This window comes from Meles meles, chromosome 10, assembly GCF_922984935.1.
Source record: "Meles meles chromosome 10, mMelMel3.1 paternal haplotype, whole genome shotgun sequence".
NCBI lineage: Eukaryota > Metazoa > Chordata > Mammalia > Carnivora > Mustelidae > Meles > Meles meles.
The window spans coordinates 103,202,929-103,225,118 of NC_060075.1; the positions used below are offsets into that span (position 1 = coordinate 103,202,929).

Here is a 22,190-nt window from a genome sequence, read left to right on the forward strand (position 1 = left end):
GTCCTCCGGAACTCTACGGAAAGCGTTCAGGGAACAGAAGCTCCCAAAAGCAAACCTGAGCAGATTACTTAGTCCGGCCCCCGGTAAGGGCAGTGCAATCCCGCCTCGGGCAAAGACTCTTGAGAGTCACTACAACAGGCCACCCCAGAAGATCAACAAAATATCCAGCCAGGACGAAGTTCGTCTATCAAGGAAAGCAGGTTCAATTCCTAAGACAGTAGCGGAATTCCAGAGGAGGAGAAAGCAAAGCACAGAACTCATGGCTTTCTCCCCATGATTCTGTAGTCTTGCGGTTAATTCAATTTTTTTTTTCAATTTTTTATTCTTTCTTTTTTCTTCTTCTGCTAAATTTTTTCAAACTTTTACCCTTTTCTTTTTTAACGTTTTTTGACTAGTTTATCTAAATATATATATATATTTTCTTTCTTTTTTATATTTTTTCTTTATTTGTTTTATTTTTTAAATTTTTTTCTTTTTTTTTTCTGAACTTCTTTTTATCCCCTTTCTCCCCCCCACAATTTGGGGTCTCTTCTGATTTGGTTACAGCACATTTTTCTGGGGTCTTTGCCACCCTTTTAGTATTTTATTTGATCCTTCAGATCCTCTTATCTGGACAAAATGACAAGGCGGAGAAAATCACCACAAACAAAAGAACAAGAGGCAGTACCGAAGCCTAGGGACCTAATCAACACAGACATTGGTAATATGTCAGATCAAGAGTTCAGAATGACGATTCTGAACGTTCTAGCCAGGCTCGAAAAAGGCATGGAAGATATTAGAGAAACCCTCTCTGGAGATATAAAAGCCCTTTCTGGAGAAATTAAAGAACTAAAATCTAACCAAGTTGAAATCAAAAAAGCTATTAATGAGGTGCAATCAAAAATGGACGCTCTCACTGTTAGGATAAATGAGGCAGAAGAAAGAATTAGTGATATAGAAGACCAAATGACAGAGAATAAAAAAGCCAAGCAAAAGAGGGACAAACAGCTACTGGACCACAAGGGGAGAATTTGAGAGATAAGTGACACCATAAGACGAAACAACATTAGAATAATTGGGATTCCAGAAGAAGAAGAAAGAGAGAGGGGAGCAGAAGGTCTATAGAAGACAATTATTGGAGAGAATTTCCCTAATATAGCAAAGGGAACAGGCATTAAAATCCAGGAGGTGCAGAGAACCCCCTCAAAGTCAACAAGAATAGGTCGATACCCCGTCACCTAATAGTAAAATTTACAAGTCTTAGTGACAAAGAGAAAATCCTTAAAGCAGCCTGGGAAAAGAAGTCTGTAACATACAATGGTAAAAATATTAGATTGGCAGCAGACTTATCCACAGAGACCTGGCAGGCCAGAAAGAGCTGGCATGATATATTCAGAGCACTCAACGAGAAAAACATGCAGCCAAGAATACTCTATCCAGCTAGGCTATCATTGAAAATAGAAGGAGAGATCAAAAGCTTCCAGGACAAACAAAAACTGAAAGAATTTGCAAACACCAAACCAGCTCTACAGGAAATATTGAAAGGGGTCCTCTAAGCAAAGAGAGAGCCTAAAAGTAGTAGATCAGAAAGGTACAGAGACAATATACAGTAACAGTCACCTTACAGGCAATGCAATGGCACTAAATTCATATCTCTCAATAGTTACCCTGAATGTTAATGGGCTAAATGCCCCAATCAAAAGGCACAGGGTATCAGAATGGATAAAAAAACAAAACCTATCTATATGTTGCCTACAAGAAACTCATTTTAGACACGAAGACACCTCCAGATTTAAAGTGAGGGGGTGGAAAACAATTTACCATGCTAATGGGCATCAGAAGAAAGCTGGGGTGGCAATCCTTATATCAGATCAATTAGATTATAAGCCAAAGACTATAATAAGAGATGAGGAAGGACACTATATCCTACTCAAAGAGTCTGTCCAACAAGAAGATCTAACAATTTTAAATATCTATGCCCCTAACGTGGGAGCAGCCAACTATATCAACCAATTAATAACAAAATCAAAGAAACACATCAATAATAATACAATAATAATAAGGGACTTTAACACTCCCCTCACTGAAATGGACAGATCATCCAAGCAAAAGACCAACAAGGAAATAAAGGCCTTAAATGACACACTGGACCAGATGGACATCACGGATACATTCAGAACATTTCATCCCAAAGCAACAGAATACACATTCTTCTCTAGTGCACATGGAACCTTCTGAAGAATAGATCACATCCTGGGTCACAAATCAGGTCTCAACCAGTATCAAAAGATTAGGATCATTCCCTGCATATTTTCAGACCACAATGCTCTGAAGCTAGAACTCAATCACAAGAGGAAAGCTGGAAAGAACCCAAATGCATGGAGACTAAACAGCATCCTTCTAAAGAATGAATGGGTTAACCAGGAAATTAAAGAAGAATTGAAAAAATTCATGGAAAGAAATGATAATGAGAACACAACGGTTCAAAATCTGTGGGACACAGCAAAGACAGTCCTGAGAGGAAAATATATAGCGGTACAAGCCTTTCTCAAGAAACAAGAAAGGTCTCAAGGACACAACCTAACCCTACACGTAAAGGAGCTGGAGAAAGAACAAGAAAGAAACCCTAAACCCAGCAGGAGAAGAGAAATCATAAAGATCAGAGCAGAAATCAATGAAATAGAAACCAAAAAAAAAAAAAAAAATAGAAAAAAATCAATGAAACTAGGAGCTGGTTCCTTGAAAGAATCAATAAGATTGATAAACCCCTGGCCAGACTCATCAAAAAGAAAAGAGAAAGGACCCAAATAAATAAAATCATGAATGAAAGAGGAGAGATCACAACTAACACCAAAGAAATACAGACAATTATAAGAACATACTATGAGCAACTCTACGCCAACAAATTGGACAATCTGGAAGAAATGGATGCATTCCTAGAGACATATAAACTACCACAACTGAACCAGGAAGAAATAGAAAACCTGAACAGGCCCATAACCAGTAAGGAGATTGAAACAGTCATCAAAAATCTCCAAACAAACAAAAGCCCAGGGCCAGACGGCTTCCCAGGGGAATTCTACCAAACATTTAAAGAAGAACTCATTCCTATTCTCCTGAAACTGTTCCAAAAAATAGAAATGGAAGGAAAACTTCCAAACTCATTTTATGAGGCCAGCATCACCTTGATCCCAAAACCAGACAAGGATCCCACCAAAAAAGAGAACTACAGACCAATATCCTTGATGAACACAGATGCAAAAATTCTCACCAAAATACTAGCCAATAGGATTCAACAGTACATTAAAAGGATTATTCACCACGATCAAGTGGGATTTATTCCAGGGCTGCAGGGTTGGTTCAACATCTGCAAATCAATCAATGTGATAGAACACATTAATAAAAGAAAGAACAAGAACCATATGATACTCTCCATAGATGCTGAAAAAGCATTTGACAAAGTACAGCATCCCTTCCTGATCAAAACTCTTCAAAGTGTAGGGATAGAGGGCACATACCTCAATATTATCAAAGCCATCTATAAAAAACCCACCGCAAATATCATTCTCAATGGAGAAAAATGGAAAGCTTTTCCGCTAAGGTCAGGAATATGGCAGGGATGTCCATTATCACCACTGCTATTCAACATAGTACTAGAAGTCCTAGTCTCAGCAATCAGACAACAAAAAGAAATTAAAGGCATCCAAATCGGCAAAGAAGAAGTCAAACTATCACTCTTCACAGATGATATGATACTATATGTGGAAAACCCAAAAGACTCCACTCCAAAACTGCTAGAACTTGTACAGGAATTCAGTAAAGTGTCAGGATATAAAATCAATGCACAGAAATCAGTTGCATTTCTGTACACCAACAACAAGACAGAAGAAAGAGAAATTAAGGAGTCAATCCCATTTACAATTGCACCCAAAACTATCAGATACCTAGGAATAAACCTAACCAAAGAGGCTAAGAATCTATACACAGAAAACTATAAAGTACTCATGAAAGAAATTGAGGAAGACACAAAGAAATGGAAAAATGTTCCATGCTCCTGGATTGGAAGAATAAATATTGTGAAAATGCCTATGCTACCTAAAGCAATCTACACATTTAATGCAATCCCTATCAAAATACCATCCATTTTTTTCAAAGAAATGGAACAAATAATCCTAAAATTTATATGGAACCAGAAAAGACCTCGAATAGCCAAAGGAATATTGAAAAAGAAAGCCAACGTTGGTGGCATCACAATTCCGGACTTCAAGCTCTATTACAAAGCTGTCATCATCAAGACAGCATGGTACTGGCACAAAAACAGACACATAGATCAATGGAACAGAATAGAGAGCCCAGAAATAGACCCTCAACTCTATGGTCAACTCATCTTCGACAAAGCAGGAAAGAATGTCCAATGGAAAAAAGACAACCTCTTCAATAAATGGTGCTGGAAAAATTGGACAGCCACATGCAAAAAAATGAAATTGGACCACTTCCTTACACCACACACGAAAATAGACTCCAAATGGATGAAGGACCTCAATGTGAGAAAGGAATCCATCAAAATCCTTGAGGAGAACGCAGGCAGCAACCTCTTCGACCTCAGCCACAGCAACATCTTCCTAGGAACATCGCCAAAGGCAAGGGAAGCAAGGGCAAAAATGAACTATTGGGATTTCATCAAGATCAAAAGCTTTTGCACAGCAAAGGAAACAGTTAACAAAACCAAAAGACAACTGACAGAATGGGAGAAGATATTTGCAAACAAATATCAGATAAAGGGCTAGTATCCAAAATCTATAAGGAACTTAGCAAACTCAACACCCAAAGAACAAACAATCCAATCAAGAAATGGGCAGAGGACATGAACAGACATTTCTGCAAAGAAGACATCCAGATGGCCAACAGACACATGAAAAAGTGCTCCACATCACTCGGCATCAGGGAAATACAAATCAAAACCACAATGAGATATCACCTCACACCAGTCAGAATGGCTAAAATTAACAAGTCAGGAAATGACAGATGCTGACGAGGATGCGGAGAAAGGGGAACCCTCCTCCACTGTTGGTGGGAATGCAAGCTGGTGCAACCACTCTGGAAAACAGCATGGAGGTTCCTCAAAATGTTGAAAATAGAACTACCCTATGACCCAGCAATTGCACTACTGGGTATTTACCCTAAAGATACAAACGCAGTGATCCGAAGGGGCACGTGTACCTGAATGTTTATAGCAGCAATGTCTACAATAGCCAAACTATGGAAAGAACCTGGATGTCCATCAACAGATGAATGGATCAAGAAGATGTGGTATATATACACAATGGAATACTATGCCGCCATCAAAAGAAATGAAATCTTGCCATTTGCGACGACGTGGATGGAACTAGAGGGTATCATGCTTAGTGAAATAAGTCAATCGGAGAAGGACAACTATCATATGATCTCCCTGACATGAGGACATGGAGATGCAACATGGGGGGTTAGGGGGATTGGAGAAGAATAAATGAATCAAGATGGGATTGGGAGGGAGACAAACCATAAGTGACTCTTAATCTCGCAAAACAAACTGGGGGTTGCTGGGGGGAGTTGGGGTTGGGAGAGGGGGAGGGGGTTATAGACATTGGGGAGGGTATGTGCTATGGTGAGTGCTGTGAAGTGTGTAAACCTGGCAATTCACAGAGCTGTACCCCTGGGGATAAAAATACATTTTATGTTTATAAAAAAAAAAATTGGAAGGGGAGGCGAAGCATAAGAGACTATGGACTCTGAAAAACAACCTTAGGGATTTGAAGGGGCGGGGGTGGGAGGTTGGGGGAACCAGATGGTGGGTAATAGGGAGGGCACATATTGCATGGAGCACTGGGTGTTGTGCAAAAACAATGAATACTGTTACGCTGAAAAAAATAAATAAATTTAGAAAGATAAAAAAAAAAGTTTAGAAGGTGGAAAGAGCTCTTGGAGTTGTATTCTGAAGATTTGTTCAAGAAGGTCAGTGTTAGCAGGCTTCATCCTCTGGGGAACTCAACAGCAGGTAAGTAAAGAAGGAATGGGCCAGCAGCATCTTCTGGAGGAGAGAGCGCCTAGTGCAAATTGGTATAGAATGTACCAGGAGCTCTCTTACCTCAAACTTACTTTGGGATCCAGCTTTACCAATAAACTTGTTGCCTCTGAATATATATAGGGCTTTCTCATCTGTGCTTTGAACATCACAGAAAACAATTTCCTTCCTTCAACTTTATCAAGTTGGCTGTTTATCACAACAGAACAAAGGGGGACTGACCTTTTAAAATTAATGTTGAGATTGTCAGTCATAACAACTCCCCAACTATAATCGCAGACGTACCAACAGCATCAATCATGGTTGCAATGGAACCTCCAGGAAGGAAGCCAACTGCTCCTTGCAGGTAAGGACCTCCTTGAAATATGTAAACTACCCTTTCTTCAATATGATTATGGAATATCACATATTCAAGGCCCAGGCCTCCCTTAAGGCTTCTAGGAAAGAGCTGGGGCTATGACACTTGTTATTTTACAGGCTTTGTGTCACAAAAAAGATTTTGAAGTCTTGAATACTTCAAGTTGATTTACATTTGTATGAAGGCAAATGTTTCTAGGAGTCATCTTCATGTTTCTTCATGAAGTGGTCAAAGAGGAGTCTCATGTCCTTCTTCCAGCTGGGCATGAGAGAATGGTTCCTATTAATGATCTCAGAAGAAAACTACCTCTGCACAGCTGCATGGTCCCTCACCGGGGGGAACACCTCCTTGTGGAGGAGCACTCTCCCTCACCCCACCCCAGGCAGATCCAGTTACAAGGAAAAACTCTACAGCTTGGCTCTAAGGGTGCCCAGGCTCTATCAGGATGGCTGCCTGGTCACCTGCCCACCCACTTGCTCCTCCCCATTCATGGAGGGGTATGTGACACCCAGCAATGACTTTTTAGATAAAACATCAAAGGCACAATCTATGAAAGAAATATTTGACAAGCTAGACATCATTAAAATTAAAACTTTCTGCTCTTTAATAGACACTGTCAAGAAAAATAAACAGACAAGCCATAGACTGGAAGAAAATATTTGCAAAGACATATGTGATAAAGAACTATTACCAAAAATATGAAAAAAAATTCTTAAAATTAAACAATAAAAAGTCTCATTAAAAATGAGATAAAGATATTAATAGACATCTCATCACAGAATATATACACATGGAAAATAAGTAGATGTTTTTTGGTACTTCATGTCATGTCGTCAGGGAAATGCAAATTAAAACAATGAGATACTGCAGCATACCTACTAGAATGGCCAAAATGTCAATTAATTAACTAATTAATTAATAATACCAAATATTGGTGATGATATGGAGCAAGAAGAACTTTCATTCATTAGTAGTATGAATGCAAAATAACAGCCAATTTGAAAGATCGTGTGGTAGTTTCTTATAAAACTAAACATAGTCTTACCATACTATCAGCAAAAGCACTCTCTGGTATTTACTCAAAGATGCTGAAAACATTTATCTACACAAATACCTGTACATGGATGTTTGTAGCAGCTTTATTCATAATTGACAAAACTTGGAGGAAACCAAGATATGCTCCAGTAGGTGAATAGATAAACTGTGATACAGGTAGACAATGGAATGTTATTCAGCACTTAAAGACATGAACTATCAAGCCGTGAAAAGACCTGGAGGAAATTCAAATACATAGTACCACATAAAAGAAGCCAGTATGGGAAGGCCATACATTGTATGATTTCAACTCTATGATTTTCTAGCAAAGGAAAAACTATAAAGGTAGTAAAAACATCAGTGGCTGCCCAGGATTGGTGGGAGAAAGAAATGAACAGGCAGGGCACAGAGGATTTTTAGGGTACTGAGAATACTCTTTAGGATACCATAACAGTGAATATATGTCATTATACACTGGTCAAAACCCACAGAATGTACAAGAGTGAACCCTAATGTAAACTATGGACTTTGGGTGATAGTGACGTATTAATGTAGGTTAATCAATTGCAACAAATATACCACTCTGCTGGGGTGGGGTGTTGATAATGGAGGAGAGGGCATAAGGGATCTCTCTGAACCTTCTTCTCAATTTTGGTAGGAACCTAAAAATAATAAAGTCTTTAAAAAACAAAAAAAAAGTAGTATTTTAGTTTACAGAGTTTGACCAAATTCTGTAAGTTTTCACAAAATCTTTTCATTAACTTTATTTTCTCAATAACCTATGTTAATATTTTTAAATTTCCTCTTTGGCTCCAGAGTTACTTAGGAATTTTTGTTCTTTTACACTCAAAATAGGAATCAGTGAATAAGTCACCTCTTTTTCTAATTTTAAACCTATTTTCAGCTCATCTATATATACATTTACCACTATATGCACCATGAAAAAGAAGCCCCAAATCATCAAAGTCCCTATTTATCCATCCTCAGGAAGAGACACAAGAAATCCTACCTCAGCAACCTTCATAGCCGTTTCCTATCTTTTACTGCTGATGAGATCCTGGCTGAAATTCCCCAGAGCTGACAATATAACCAATAACATTAATACTAGAATTTTTAGTAATACATGCCTCCATTCCACAATATTAGTTTTATGCTATTTTTTCTCTATCTTACATTCTGACGGTTCAAATTGAGAAGAGAAATGAAAACACTTCAGGAGACTTATTTATATCCATTTTATTAAATTCAAACTCAATCCATGAAGGCTATAAGAGACTGTGCATCAGAGGTGGAAGCTACTTGGGGCAAATTTCTGCATTTTGTCCCACTTCACGTTGTTAAATTCAGTAAAAATGCTTTGAGGAAACAGGCAGGAACATTGAATGAATTTAAATCTATTTCAGCTGCTGACTTAATCTGATAAACGTGCACCCCTCTTTAGAGAGTGAACTAAAAGTTAAAATTTAAAATAGGCTCTATTTTACCTCACTCTATGTGAAGAAAAGGGATATTGTCAAAGGAAAATGTCCAGTGATGTCAGTCTTCCCAGCCTTCAGGGCCCGTGGTTTTATGTCAGTCCTTTGGCACAGGAGCATCTCAGCAGCCAAAATGAGCAGATAAGAAGAAAATGAAGTGAGAAGTGAACTAGATAGGGGTTTAGAAGAAACAGGGAGGTCTTCCCTCTAGACCGTGTTTACTTGAAAACACCAGTTCTCAAAGGGTGCACCTTGGTCCCCTGAACCAAGAGTATCAGTCTCTCTTGTGTGCTTGTTAGAAATGCAAATTCATGGGCACTTCTGGACCTATTGAATCAGAATCTCTGGGGATAGAGCTCAGAAAACTGTGTTAAAACCTCACCAGGAATCGCTTCTCGGCCTTTTGGCTAAGATCAAGTGTAGTATCTGTTCTTATCAGTTTAATATCTGATACGTCCTCTATCCGAGGACAATATATTAAATGGATTTTTGGAACAGGGAGATGGAATAGGAGCTTGCTCCGTCCACTCCACGCATCGACCTGGTATTGCAGTACTTCCAGGAACGGTAAAGAAAAAAAAAAAAAAAAGAGAGAAAAAAAAAAAAAAAAAAAAACCTCACCAGAAGATTCTTATGCATCTTAAAGTTTGAGAAGCATTGAGGTAGGGAAAGATATTCAATTAGGCAACTTGGGTAGAAGAAATTCAAGATGTCAGAACTAACTATGAAGACAAATGGAAATAGTGACTTAGCTTCTGGGATTGGTGCAGCCAGAGCAAGACCATAGCCCACAGCTGGTGCAGAAGAGGTCCAGAGAGGAGGTTTAGATTTTTAATTAGCAGAGTTATTGGCAGGAATTATGCAGGATTTGGGGGCCTAGACAAGCTAAGGAGTGTTAACAGCTCTTGTCTACTCCCAGCAGTGAACTGGATTGTTAAGGAGTTAAACCAAAATTCAAGTCTGATTGTAAAGGTTAGAATCAAATTAGAATCTAATACAATCATTAGATAGAAAAATAGGGCAGGGAACAAAATGAACACTCCCACATATGCTCCAAAATGTCTAGAACTAATCTCCTGCACAGAAACAACAGGTCTGTAGTCAGCAACATTAGGTTTGGTTCCACTGGATGAGAGGGTTGAGGGCTCTGACTTAGTTATTGCTTTGGTCAGTGCTGATTTGAGAATGAGCTCCACCAAGGCAATGCCTGGCAGGTGAAAGAAGGAGACAATAGTGGAGAAAATGGGAAACTACCCACCCTGATTTTAGCATTAAAATTCCAAGATCCTAGCAAAATCCTAGTTCCAGAAAAACCAAGAGGTTCAGTGACCCAACAGTCAAGTAAATTCAAATTTTCTGAGGTAAATATAACACCTGTAATTTACTCTTTGTTATCTTGGCATCTTGTTAAGTCAATTAAAAATATTACCTTAATAATAATTTTTAATAATTTAAGAGATTCATGTGATTTGAAGGTATAAATTTATAGAAACTTGCATATCCGCTTACTCTTTATAGACTGTGGACCAAAAAATAATTGTAAGTGCACATTATGTGAAATCATCTGCTATAGATTTTGGGGTTTTTTTTGTAATAATCAAAAAGAAAGGAAAAATTATATTTTCAGCTTTTAATCAATGCTTACTAGGTAGGCGGGTATTTGAAGAGCTATGGGACACCTGGAATGACAATACTTGAAACTCAGGGACAAAACTTTGGAGCAGATGTGTTGTGAATGAATTACAAAGTGGATGAATGAATCAATAATCACGAAACTATTGGACACATAAAGAGATTCCAAACAGGTGCAGAATAAAGCAACCAACCCTGATTTATTTTACCAAATTAGAGGGCTTATGTATGTTATTTAGAACAACTTGTGAAGAAAACCAGTTCTCCTCAACTTGAAAAGAATTATTTCAACTCTTGCTTTATACTTTTGATCTAAATCACTACTATTAGAATTTTCTCTAGAAAATCATTCTGGGAAAAAAAACACATCTTTTAAATAAGGCTAATTTTATAAAATCTATCAATAGGTGTAAGGGGCGTGGGACTCATTCCTATAAATTAGGAGTCTATAACAATGCCTTCTAGGTTTAAGGTTACATAAATAAAAATCAAACATTAATTGAACTTTAAAAATGCATTATTTCTTGCAGAGAAACATCTGCCTGAGAGTCAAGAATACAATGATTTGAAGCCCTTTCAAAAGAAAACATTTTTATATAAATTTTTATATAAATGCTGTTCAAAAGAAACACTTTACACCAAGTCAGCATTGCACAAACTATGAGGAAAGGGATGACTTTTATAGAAAACAACTGTTCTGATAAACTGTACTCTAATAGTTTGGATCTTCTTAAATTGTCTGAATTCTATTTATCATGGTCCAAAAAGTCCTCAGGATCAGTCAAAGTAAGACAATTACCATATGATTTCACTCATATGTGGAATTTAACAATGTATGTTAACAATACTGGAATTAAAATAAAAAACTTAATTGAGAAAAGCCTTCAGGAAATACATACATACATGGGAAGTCCGTAAAATTTATTCTAAAATAGTTACCCAGGAAAAAGAATAAAAGAAAATCAATTTTTAATATCTGGATCAAGCTATTCCACTTTAAAACAACCTTAATTCCTGGGGGAAGGCAGAAAGACTGCCTGGACTCTTCCACTCTCTTATCATTGGTATCAGGCTTGAGAATACTCCTGAAGGTTTTTACAATCATTTGTTTTAACATGGGTAACTACATGACAAAAAAAATTCTAATACTAAATAATTTTCAACATGGAATTATTAAGGTTTCTTAGTATGGATGACTTGTTGGACACAATATGTTCAACAGGTGACTCTCCAACATTCTGAGTGTGTGTGTATGAGACTCACTGGGATAAGAGAAGAAAGAGTACTTCTTGAGTGTGAGACATTAAATTTTCCAATATGCAAAAGTCTCCATGGTTCAGTTACAGACAGTTTTAAATAAATAATCACAAGGTAGAGGGTCTGGTTTTAGATGGTGAGTAACTAACAAAGTCAAATTGCTATTCCTTAACTTGTTGTTAAATTGCCAAGGAAAATGGATGGATGGATGGATGGATGGATGGATGGATGGATGGATGGATGATAGATACATATGTACATACATACATACATAATTATTGAATAAGTAAACAATTATCCATGGATAACCTAAAAGAAGTAATATGTTTAGGGCAAGGGTGGTAGTGAATGTGTGGTGTGTGAACTGGTAGTGAGTTAGAGTAGGGAATAGTTAGTGAGTAGGTGAGGTTGAAGCCTAGTAAATAAGCATGGAATGGGGAGTAGATGATGAATGGTTGGTAAGGAATAGGTATGGGTCGGGGATTAACTAGTGAGTGGATAGGTAGTGAGTAGGTGTAGGCAGCAAATGGCATGAGGTAAATGGTAAGGAATGAGTGGGTGTGAGGTAGAGGATGTGAGGAGAGAGGTAGAATATTATGGGCATAGATTGTAGGGGAGGGAAGTAACTAATGAGTGGATAGAGGAGAAAGATTAGGTATGGGTAAGTATACATAGGGAGATTGGTAGAGAGTGAATGTGGGGTGGGAAGTAAATAATGGATGTGTGTGGTTAGAAGTTAAATATATCTAATAATTTAACTCCAAAGTGAGTGGTTGAGAGGGTTATAGAAGTGTGTAGGTAAGGAGCAGGTGTGAAGTGAGTTGTGTATAGTAAGTGGTTAGGTAGCATAGGACACAGTATAGTTTTTAAGTCACTGTGGGTCAGGGACTTAACAGGAAGTAAGTAGGTAATGATTGGGTTTGGGGTAGGATGTATATAGTAAATAGGTAGGTAGAGAGTGAATATGGGCCTGGACGTGATCCTCATGATGAAATTTGTCTAGTTCATTGGACCTGATTTTGGGCATGGAACCTGGTTTTGGAACTGTACTTTGAACATGAATCTTAAACCAGGATTTTTTATCTAAAGTTTGATTCTGCACTAGGACTGGACTTTGATGCTAAGTATTGGAAGAGAAACACTTACTTCAGACCTGAACTTCCACCTTGTCGTGAAACCTAAATCTGGACTTTCAACCACATCTTGGACCTGGACATAGACCTTAGAAGTAGAAATTGAACCCTGTATTTGAAACTTGGATGCAAACCTCAAATTGCATCTTTGATCTAGACCCTGTACTTGGATCTAAACCTGAATCTTGATCTGAAATTGTTCCTTGGACTTAGAAATTGAACCATAATCTGGATCTTGAACCTAAATCTCAAACCTTTCTCTGACCAGACGTTGAACATGACCTTAGGCATAGAAATCAGACCTGGACATGGATCTAATGTTTAGATCTTATATCTGATTTAGACTTTAGAATTGGACTTATGGCCTGAGACCTACACATCATATCTCAGACCTGAACCATGAGCTACCCTGATCTGAAACGGAAAATGGACCTTGGACCAGTTTTTATCCAGTATTTTAGACTGGAAATTAGTGCTGAATCTTGTACCTTGTATTTTACCTTTGACTGCAATTTGTACCTTATCTTTTCTCATGTCAGGACAGGTTCATTTCCTACAAATTTTATTCAGATGTCAAGGCTGATGATATCACACACACACCAAAAGGATATAAAAGGTTTATTATTCACATAGTGAGATCTTTCTATGGAAAGCAGGGAAGGACTCTAGGGTGGCCTGAAGATGACTGAGAGAGCAAAGAGGGGCAAGTCAAGAACCCGACATTGTGTATTCTGAGAAGTTAAATGAGTGTCTTGCCTATTGTCAATAATACCTCAAATACTGAAGGGAATAAGGATTGCTTTCTGAGGCCTTGAATTGTAGATGATCTTAACTTACATTTTGGGTGGTAAGGGGCAAGAAATCCCAAGTTCTTCATGCTAAACATCATTTTTTTCCATTGGTTAAATCCAATGGTCAGTTTGTGAACCATGACCAAGAATCTACAAAAATGTGAAGATGAGGCTGATTGTTGCATCCAGGCAGGGCATCCAGTGCTAAAGTTCAGCCAATTGTGCCAAGCTTTTGATTCTAGACTTTATCAGGGGCATCCAGTTAAAGCGAAACCCCTCTGGCTGACTCCATCATGTATAATATTGGTAGTGCTATCTGTGAAGTATACCAACTTCCCTTCTTATTTACTCAGTTGTTTCTAGACGGGTCTTCAGGCAACCAAAGGGTCCAGAAGAGGAGTGACTCCCACCAGTGCCATATGGCAAGGGACTGAGGGCAAGGGGAAGCCACTTTTTCCTGGAAAGGCAATATACCATGTGGTTTGAGTCTCACTTTATCCTAAAAATGTATTTATTTTTGTAAGGTTTCAATGGTCACCCCAAACCTACAGTCTATTGTCTCTAAGACCCAAGACATAATGACAAATGGGTACAGTCACAGGCTCAGGACCTGTGAGAAACCCCCATCTCTAGCAGGACTCAACATGGAGCCAATAACTTTCATTCTACTGGGGTATAGCATGGGGAATAGGAGATTAGAAGTTTACGGGTGACATGGCCATTCTGGTTGGTCCATAGATTCCAGGAGGCAGAAGAGAAGGTTAGTAAAACTCTAAAATAAAAGGCTTTCTGGGGGCGGGGGGCATTAATGGAAGTGCCTGTTATATTACAATTTGGACAGATTTAGAGCCTTTTGTTGTAGGGGTCCCCATTCAAAGTGGGCTGATTGGTGAGTAACAGAATAAATAGTCTTACGTAAAATTGTAAATGAAGTATATATATTACCTCCAAAACCCAAAAAGGCTGTGAAGATGCTGTGTCCATTGTAGGTCATAGACAAGAGTTGTTTCTTGACATTGTGAGAAATGAAGTGGACTTCAATTGACCAAATATTGGCCAGGAATTTTGCTGAGGTGGTGAGGCCTTGTACTATGTATTGGACATCCCTTTCTGGTGAGCTCCTTTGTGAATGTTTGTATGTCCTGAATGACCATGCCAAATGATGCTCCTCAGAGGAAGATTCATCAATATAATGTCATACCTACATTCCTGGAGAAAGTTGTATGTGGTACTGAAAAGATGGTGTTGGATGGATTATTGAGATACCCCATGGGTAGCCAGGTTAAGGTGTATTGTGTTCCTTTAAGGTGAAGGAAAATTGGTGATGAGAGACTATTGAAATGGGCCTGAACAAAACATACTAGTCAAATCTGTGACTGTACTAGCTGCTGATTGGATGGAGCTAATAATTTCTGTAATACTGAGTTTTAGATACCTTAATGGAGGGGACCATGGCATTTAATAATTCATTGTGAGCACCATTCATTCTTTCCTGGTTTAATAACAGGCTAAACTGGGCCTAAATAGACTTCATATTATAGGATTCAATCTTTGAAAATGTTGTTTTAATTTATTCTGGGCTGTGTTAACAATTATAATAGGTTGGAACAAATCCACAGGGTTTTTTTGTTTGTTTGTTTTGTCAAAGCAATTTTAAGTGCCAAAGACTTAATTTATTATTTATTAGGTTAGAGCTTCCATCCCCACTATGACATTAGAGAGAAAATAGAGCTATGACCATGGGGAACTTAGGCAAGGCAATAGTTTTAATTGTTAAGGTGAGAAATACTTATGTTTCTTCTATTTTACATTTGCAACTCCTTTAAGATTATAGCAGGTACCTTATGCAAACTTAGTGAGAACCCCAGGTATTGCATGACTTATTTAAATTTAGTGGGATTCCCTAGGTATAACTCTAATTTGAGCTCCAATACAGATTAAGGTCCATATTGATGAAAACTTACCATTTGGAGCATTTCAGCAGATGTTAAAGTTAATTTAGATATTAATTTTATCTTTTTACAGTATAATATGTATATATTAAGTTTAGTAAATCTTTGGTTTCCAATTAGGTCAAATTGTGGTGCAAATGTCCCACATTCAGGTCTAAAGCCTAAGTCCAAGTCTAATTCTAAGCCCAGTCTCCAGATGCAAAGTATGGGTCTAATTTCAAGTTTAAGACTATGTCCAAGGAACAGAGAAGTTCCAGATCCAAATTTCATGTTCATCGTTCATGTCCAAGATTAGGTCCAGTCCCAGGTCTAAGGTCCAGGCCTTAGTTCCTGGTCCAAAGCAAGAGGAACAGTTACAACAATCACAACCATGGTACTAAGAATAGATTCAAAGTCTAGGTCTTTCAGTTCAAAGCCCAGGTCAAATCAATTACAAATCCATGTCAGATGCTTAACTGGCTGAGCCACCCAGGTGCCCCTCCTACTAAAAACGTAAGAATAATGTATGCTACTGAACTTGCTTATACTTATTTTCACAAATACTGCCTTGATACCTTGTTTGAACTAATATTAAGAAGATACACCAGAAAAAAAAAGAAGGTACATTTGAGAACAATATATGATTATGTACCCATCTACATAAATACTTACTCAGTTCACTATACTTGCTCTGATTTAAAATAAAAAGATATTTTTGAAAACAATATGTGGCTCTCAGATTCTGTTCACAAACACTGCCTGGATTCATCACAATTTCCTCAAACACTAAATAGGTAGTTTCTTTTAAAAGAAATGTGTAAATAAATCCTGCTTTTCAAAACTACTAGACCTGGACACTGAACCTAAACCTTTGACCTGGGTCTGAATATGACCCTGGACATGGAATTTATACCTGGCCCTCAATATTGGACCTAGATTGTGGACCAAGGACCTTGACTCTGGACTTCGAGCCTTGAATCGCATCGAGACCCTTGGCCTTTGACCTTGGATCTAGACCTCAGCCTATGCCTTTGAACTGGACCTTGGATATTAACCTCTAAATTTAGACCTGAACAACACATCTGTAATTGTAACCTGATTATAGACATGCACCTTGGACTGGGAAATAGGACTTGAACATAAATCCTGAACCAGAATCTGGTTCTGGATTTTTCTAATTCCTTCACTTGACCTAGAATATGTCTTTGGTCTGTACCCAAAATTCAGACCTGAACATGGATGTCAAGCTTATACCTAGATTTTTCGAGGTCCAATGTCCAAGGCAAAACCAGGCATGAGGCCTACTGAGAATACCAAATGTATAGTTTCAACATCAAGGTGTAAGTCAAGGTATAAGTTTAAAATTCTGGGCCCAAGTCCAGGTCAAATCTAGGCCCCATATCTAATAAAAAGGTCAAAGGTCCAGTTCCAAGATCCAGGTCCATGTCAAGGAACAAGGTCAAAGTCCATGTCCAATCTTCACATCTAATATCAGATTAACTGTACTGGAAGTCAAGGTCCCCTGGAAAAATCTAAAGTTCAGATCTAGTACTTAAGCTTAAAGTCCAAATTACAGGTCCAAGTCTTGCTTTAGTGCCTGGTTTGATGTCCAAGACCAAGGTTCAGGTCCACAAACAATTGTGAATTTTAAGTCATGTCTAGGTCTAATGGACACTAGACCTGATAGTTATAATGTCCAAGATCAAGGTAAAATCCAGATCCAGATTTTAGATCCAAGGTCCTAGTTTGAAGTAAAGCTCTAAATCAAAGATCTAGACCTACTACTGAAATCTAAAATCCAGAGAAAAGGTCAGAAAATGTTCAAATTCCAGGTCTGGAGTCAAGTCCAAGATCCTGAACAAATGTCCAGGACCAGGCACAGATTCTGGTCCATTTCCAAGATCCAGTAAAATCAATGTCTACTTTTAGCATCAGTGTCCTAGACTCTCAGTTAAGTTCCATGATAAATGTCAGAGTCCAAGGTCAGGGCTACACCTAGTTCTGGAATCAAGGTTTGTGTGCAAGTTTCACGTTTAGGGTCGTTTCAGGTGTAGACATGAGGTCTAGGTCCAAGGTCCAGTTTCAGGGTCCAGATCTGAGGTACATGTCAGAGTTAAGAGGTCCATGTCTAAGATCTAGTTCTAAGGTCAGCCTCTCTAACCAAGACCAGGTCAGATCCAAAGTCCTGGACAAATCTGGGTCCATGGTTGAGCCATGACTTCCATTTTTTTTTTAAGATTTTATTTATTTATCTGACAAACAGAGATCACAAGTAGGTGGAGAGGCGGGCAGAGAGAGAGGGGAGGAAGCAGGCTCCCCGCTAAGCAGAGAGCCTGTGGCGGGGCTCGATCCCAAGACCCTGGGACCATGACCTGAGCCGAAGGCAGAGGCTTTAACCCACTGAGTCACCCAGGTGCCCCCATGACTTCCATTTTTAAGGCACAAAACCAGATCCACATCTAGGTGAAATCCAAAAATAAAGAGCAGTTTGTGTTCTGAGGTAGGAACAAAGTCCAGGTTCAAAATTCAGGTCCGAAGTTCTAGAACAAGGTCCCAGGCCCACATCCAGTATTCAGGTCAGAGCCAACTTTCATGTCCATAAATAAGACCCCAGTCACTACCTATCCTTACTTCACACTAATTCAGTACGGACAACCTGCCGCATACCTACTTGCTACTTACACTTCACCTCATAGTCACTTAGTACCTACCCCTACTCCATAGCCATTAACTAATTACCCCGGCAACACTAACTCTATGCATACCTTGCCCCACCTCTACTCAATACCTTGCTTCATATCACCTCACTACCTGCCCTTCACCCCATACCCAATCACTAACTACACTCTGCCCCAAGCCTACTCTGTATCTCACTCCACCCCTTGACCTACACTCACTGTCTACATATCCATACATACACCAACTACCTACTCCTCACCGCATACCCACTCAACACCTAATCCACCCCACAACTAATAGTTACCTATCCTCTGCTCCAAAAACTCACTACATACACGCTGGTTATACAGAAAGTACAGCTAGATTATAAAACACAGTAATTAGCCCGAGTGGCTCAGTGGGTTAAACATCTGCCTCTGTCTGAGATCATGATCGCGGGTCCTGGGATCCAGCCCCACATCGGGCTCTCTGCTCAGTGGGGAGCCTGCTTCCCCCTGTCTCTCTGCCTGCCTCTCTGCCTACTTGTGACCTCTCTCTGTCGACAGACAGAGAGATAAAATAAATAAATAAAATATTTTTTAAATGCAGTAGTTAATTATAATGTAATAATCTGGTATTGACTAATTTGCCCAGTTATTCATTCACACATTCACTTCACAAACATTTATTACTTACCTCATGCACTTATTTAATATCAGAAATTGTTTTAGATAAAAAAATAAGAATAAAACATAAGAACAAAAATTAAACATGGTTCCACACCTCCAGAATACTTCAGCCTGAAGAAGGATATCCACAAGTAAATTGATTATTATAATTAATAAAATGAGTGCTAAGATAGAAAAAAGGTAGAGGTTTTGATGAAGCATTGAGACATCTGGCAGAAGAGTCCATGGGAAAAGGCGACACTTGCTCCAAACCCCGAAACACAAGTTGGCCTGAAGCAAAAAGAGCCTCATGGACAAGAGAGCATGTGGCATCATCAGAGAATGACCACACAGATAATCAGATAATAGCAAGGTTATTAAATAACGTATATAGCAAGAATCATGTTGAAAACTGCAATAATGGTGCAAGTAATGCTCACACACCTCTATGAGGTAGGTGCTTTTATTATATTCCTTTTTTAGGGGAGAAAACAAAGGCAAGGAGGGGTTGACAACTTTCCCAAGGTCTTGTGACTACCGAGGAAGAGAACCGAGACTGCAGCCTAAGACTGTTAGGAAGCCAAAGCTTGGTATACACTGCTTTCCTATACCAACAAGAATAATGAAGGTTGAAAGCAAGAAGTAGGAAAAGCTAGATCATAAGGGTCTCATGTAGATTTGCTAAAATATTTGGGCTTTCTCTTGAAGTCCATTGATGAATTCACATAGTAACATTTGTTAGGCATTCTGACGCTAATTATAAAAGTAATTTCAATTATTATTATAAAAATTATACAATGGGAACCCCCAAAATGGCAACATAGGAGGCTCCTGAATTTCCCTCCTCCCACAAACCCACCAAATATACAGCTACACATGGAACCATTTCCTCTGAGAGAAATTCAGAATCCGGTTGAGTGACTCCTGAACACCAGACCACCGAGAAAATACCAATATTGAAATGAGTGGGAAGGGCTGAGACACTCTCTCCCCATAAACTCCAACCATGCACATCATGCAGTGATGAGGGAATGCCCAACTTCCAGCTTTTTCCTGAGTAACAAAGGGTTTGGAACATACAACTAGTGCCCCACGTTTCAAGTCTACCATCCAAAGGATGACCTTCAAATCACCTAGCTCTGAAAGCCAACAAGACTTGCATTCATGAGTCCCACAAGACTATAGCAAAAAACCAGCAACTGTTAATGGGCACACGGCACTGTCCATGGCTTTCCCTTTGAGCTCAGCACAGAGGGTACAGGAAAAACGCCCATCTCCCAGTCTTTCCCAGGAAGGGGTTGGACTGCATGCTAGCTGCTGCTCCTCTGGGTGCTGAATAAGAGGCTCCCCAGAGCCTGAAAGAGCCAGCGAATTCATCCTATACCTTCTCCTTTTGACTCACTCCAACAATAAACAAGTCACCAGAGTCTCTCTAGGAGTCTGTCACACATCTAGTGCCCCAACTTTTATGACTTCTGCTTGAAGGACAGATCTTCAAATCTGTCCTAGATCTGCTAGCCAAGAGGGCTTGGAATTCAAAAGTCCCATAGGGACATATTTTAAAAACAACAATCAGTTTTCAAACAGGCACACAGCAGTTGCTGTACCTCTCCTCAGGCTCAGCACAGAGGAAAGCAGGTAAAAACATCCAAGATTCTCCCTGGCAAAGGAGAATTGACTGCCTTCTGTCCCAGCTGCTCCCTGAACCCCTTCAAGAATATCAGCAGGTTTTTTCAGCAGAATTCTTGTGAGCAGAAGGGAGTGGGATGATATATTAAAAGTTCTGGGCGGGGGGGACTGCCAACCTGAAAAAAGTATCTTTCAGAATCAAAGGTGAGGTCATTTCCCAAATGAAAGCTGATAGAATTCGTCACCACTAAACTGGCTTTAACAAGAAATGTTAAAAAGACTTCTTCAAATTGAAACCCATGCATGCTAATTAGTTACATGAAAACATATAAAAGTACAAAACTCACTGGTAAAGAAAAATACATAAATTCATAAAACTTTAATAATGTGAATCCCTCCATTAGCTGAGAAGGCTCGTTTATGTTCCAGACAACTGAACAACTCCTGGGCATGAACTCCCGCCCTGCCCAGACATCTTTTCAATCCTTTATATAATTTGCCACTCACTCATTAAATAAGAATGTTCATTGAGAGTTTAACGGATGCTGAGCTCAGTGCTGGGCACAGAGATACACTTGTAAGCACGACAAGTACAGTACCTCTCCTTGCAGGCTCACTGTTGAATGACAGAGACTAACCCTGGACAAGAAATGACAGATGAAATGTTTACAGTGATGGGCAGGTCCATTGGCACATGAAATACAGGCACCCAACCTGGCTACAACGTCTAGAGAAAATTTTGAAGTTAAATCTGAGATCTGAAAAAAGGACATTGGCTGGGGAAAGAGTGAAAGAAAAATATTCCAAATGAAGCAACAATAGTATGTGCTGAAGTCTCTAGTGGGGGAAAGTCTGGCACTTTTGAAGGACAGAAAAATATTCCAATATGGCTGGGACATATAGAGTAAGGTGGATGAGCTTGGAGACCTTGGCCGTGACCTGGTAAGGCAGGACTTTGGAGGCCACTTAAGAGTGAGAGGACCCTGAAGTTTCTTCGGCAGCAGAGTTCCATAGAGATGTGGAGACGTTTAGCGTAGCCCTCTGAGTCGTGCAGGCTTGAGTGATGTAGAAAGGTGAAACAGGAGGTGATTATTTTCCAGTGAGTGATGAGGACATTAGACTACAGTCGTGTCAGTGGGGTGTGTGTGGGTGTGTGTGTGTGTGTGTGTGTGAAGTGAGAGAGAAATATCTCAGTTCACAAATTCAGATAAACAAAAAACCTTTCCTTGAAAATAGGTTCTATACTATTTCAGTAATTCAGTGATTTCTCATCTTCAGCATCTCAAATCCTGTTTGCCCTGGCATCACCTCTTTTTCTTTTTCTCTGACTCTCCCCTCTCCCTCTTCTCTCTCTCTCTCCCACACACACACACACGCACACACGCACACACATTTTCACTGCCTCTCTTCTTACCTAAGGCAATTTTAAATCACGTTGACTTCTCCAATTTCTCCATCAAATTCACTCATCACTACTTTTTCTCTTCATTAGAAGGCAAGAGGTGGATTACAAACAAAACACTTATTATTTTTACACTTAGTTCTTTATTCTGCATTAAAATTATTTCATTATGTATTGTGAA

General features: G+C 39.0%; 1 non-coding gene and 1 pseudogene across 1 annotated transcript; one reads left to right on the top strand and one right to left on the bottom strand.

Moving 5' to 3' along the window:
- The window catches only part of LOC123951566, a 37,610-nt pseudogene extending 17,255 nt beyond the window's left edge, over window positions 1–20,355 (bottom strand).
- Window positions 9,296–9,486, top strand: LOC123952433. The gene has a single exon (XR_006820666.1). It is a non-coding gene; the product is annotated as a U2 spliceosomal RNA (small nuclear RNA).
- Window positions 20,356–22,190: the final 1,835 nt, after the last annotated feature.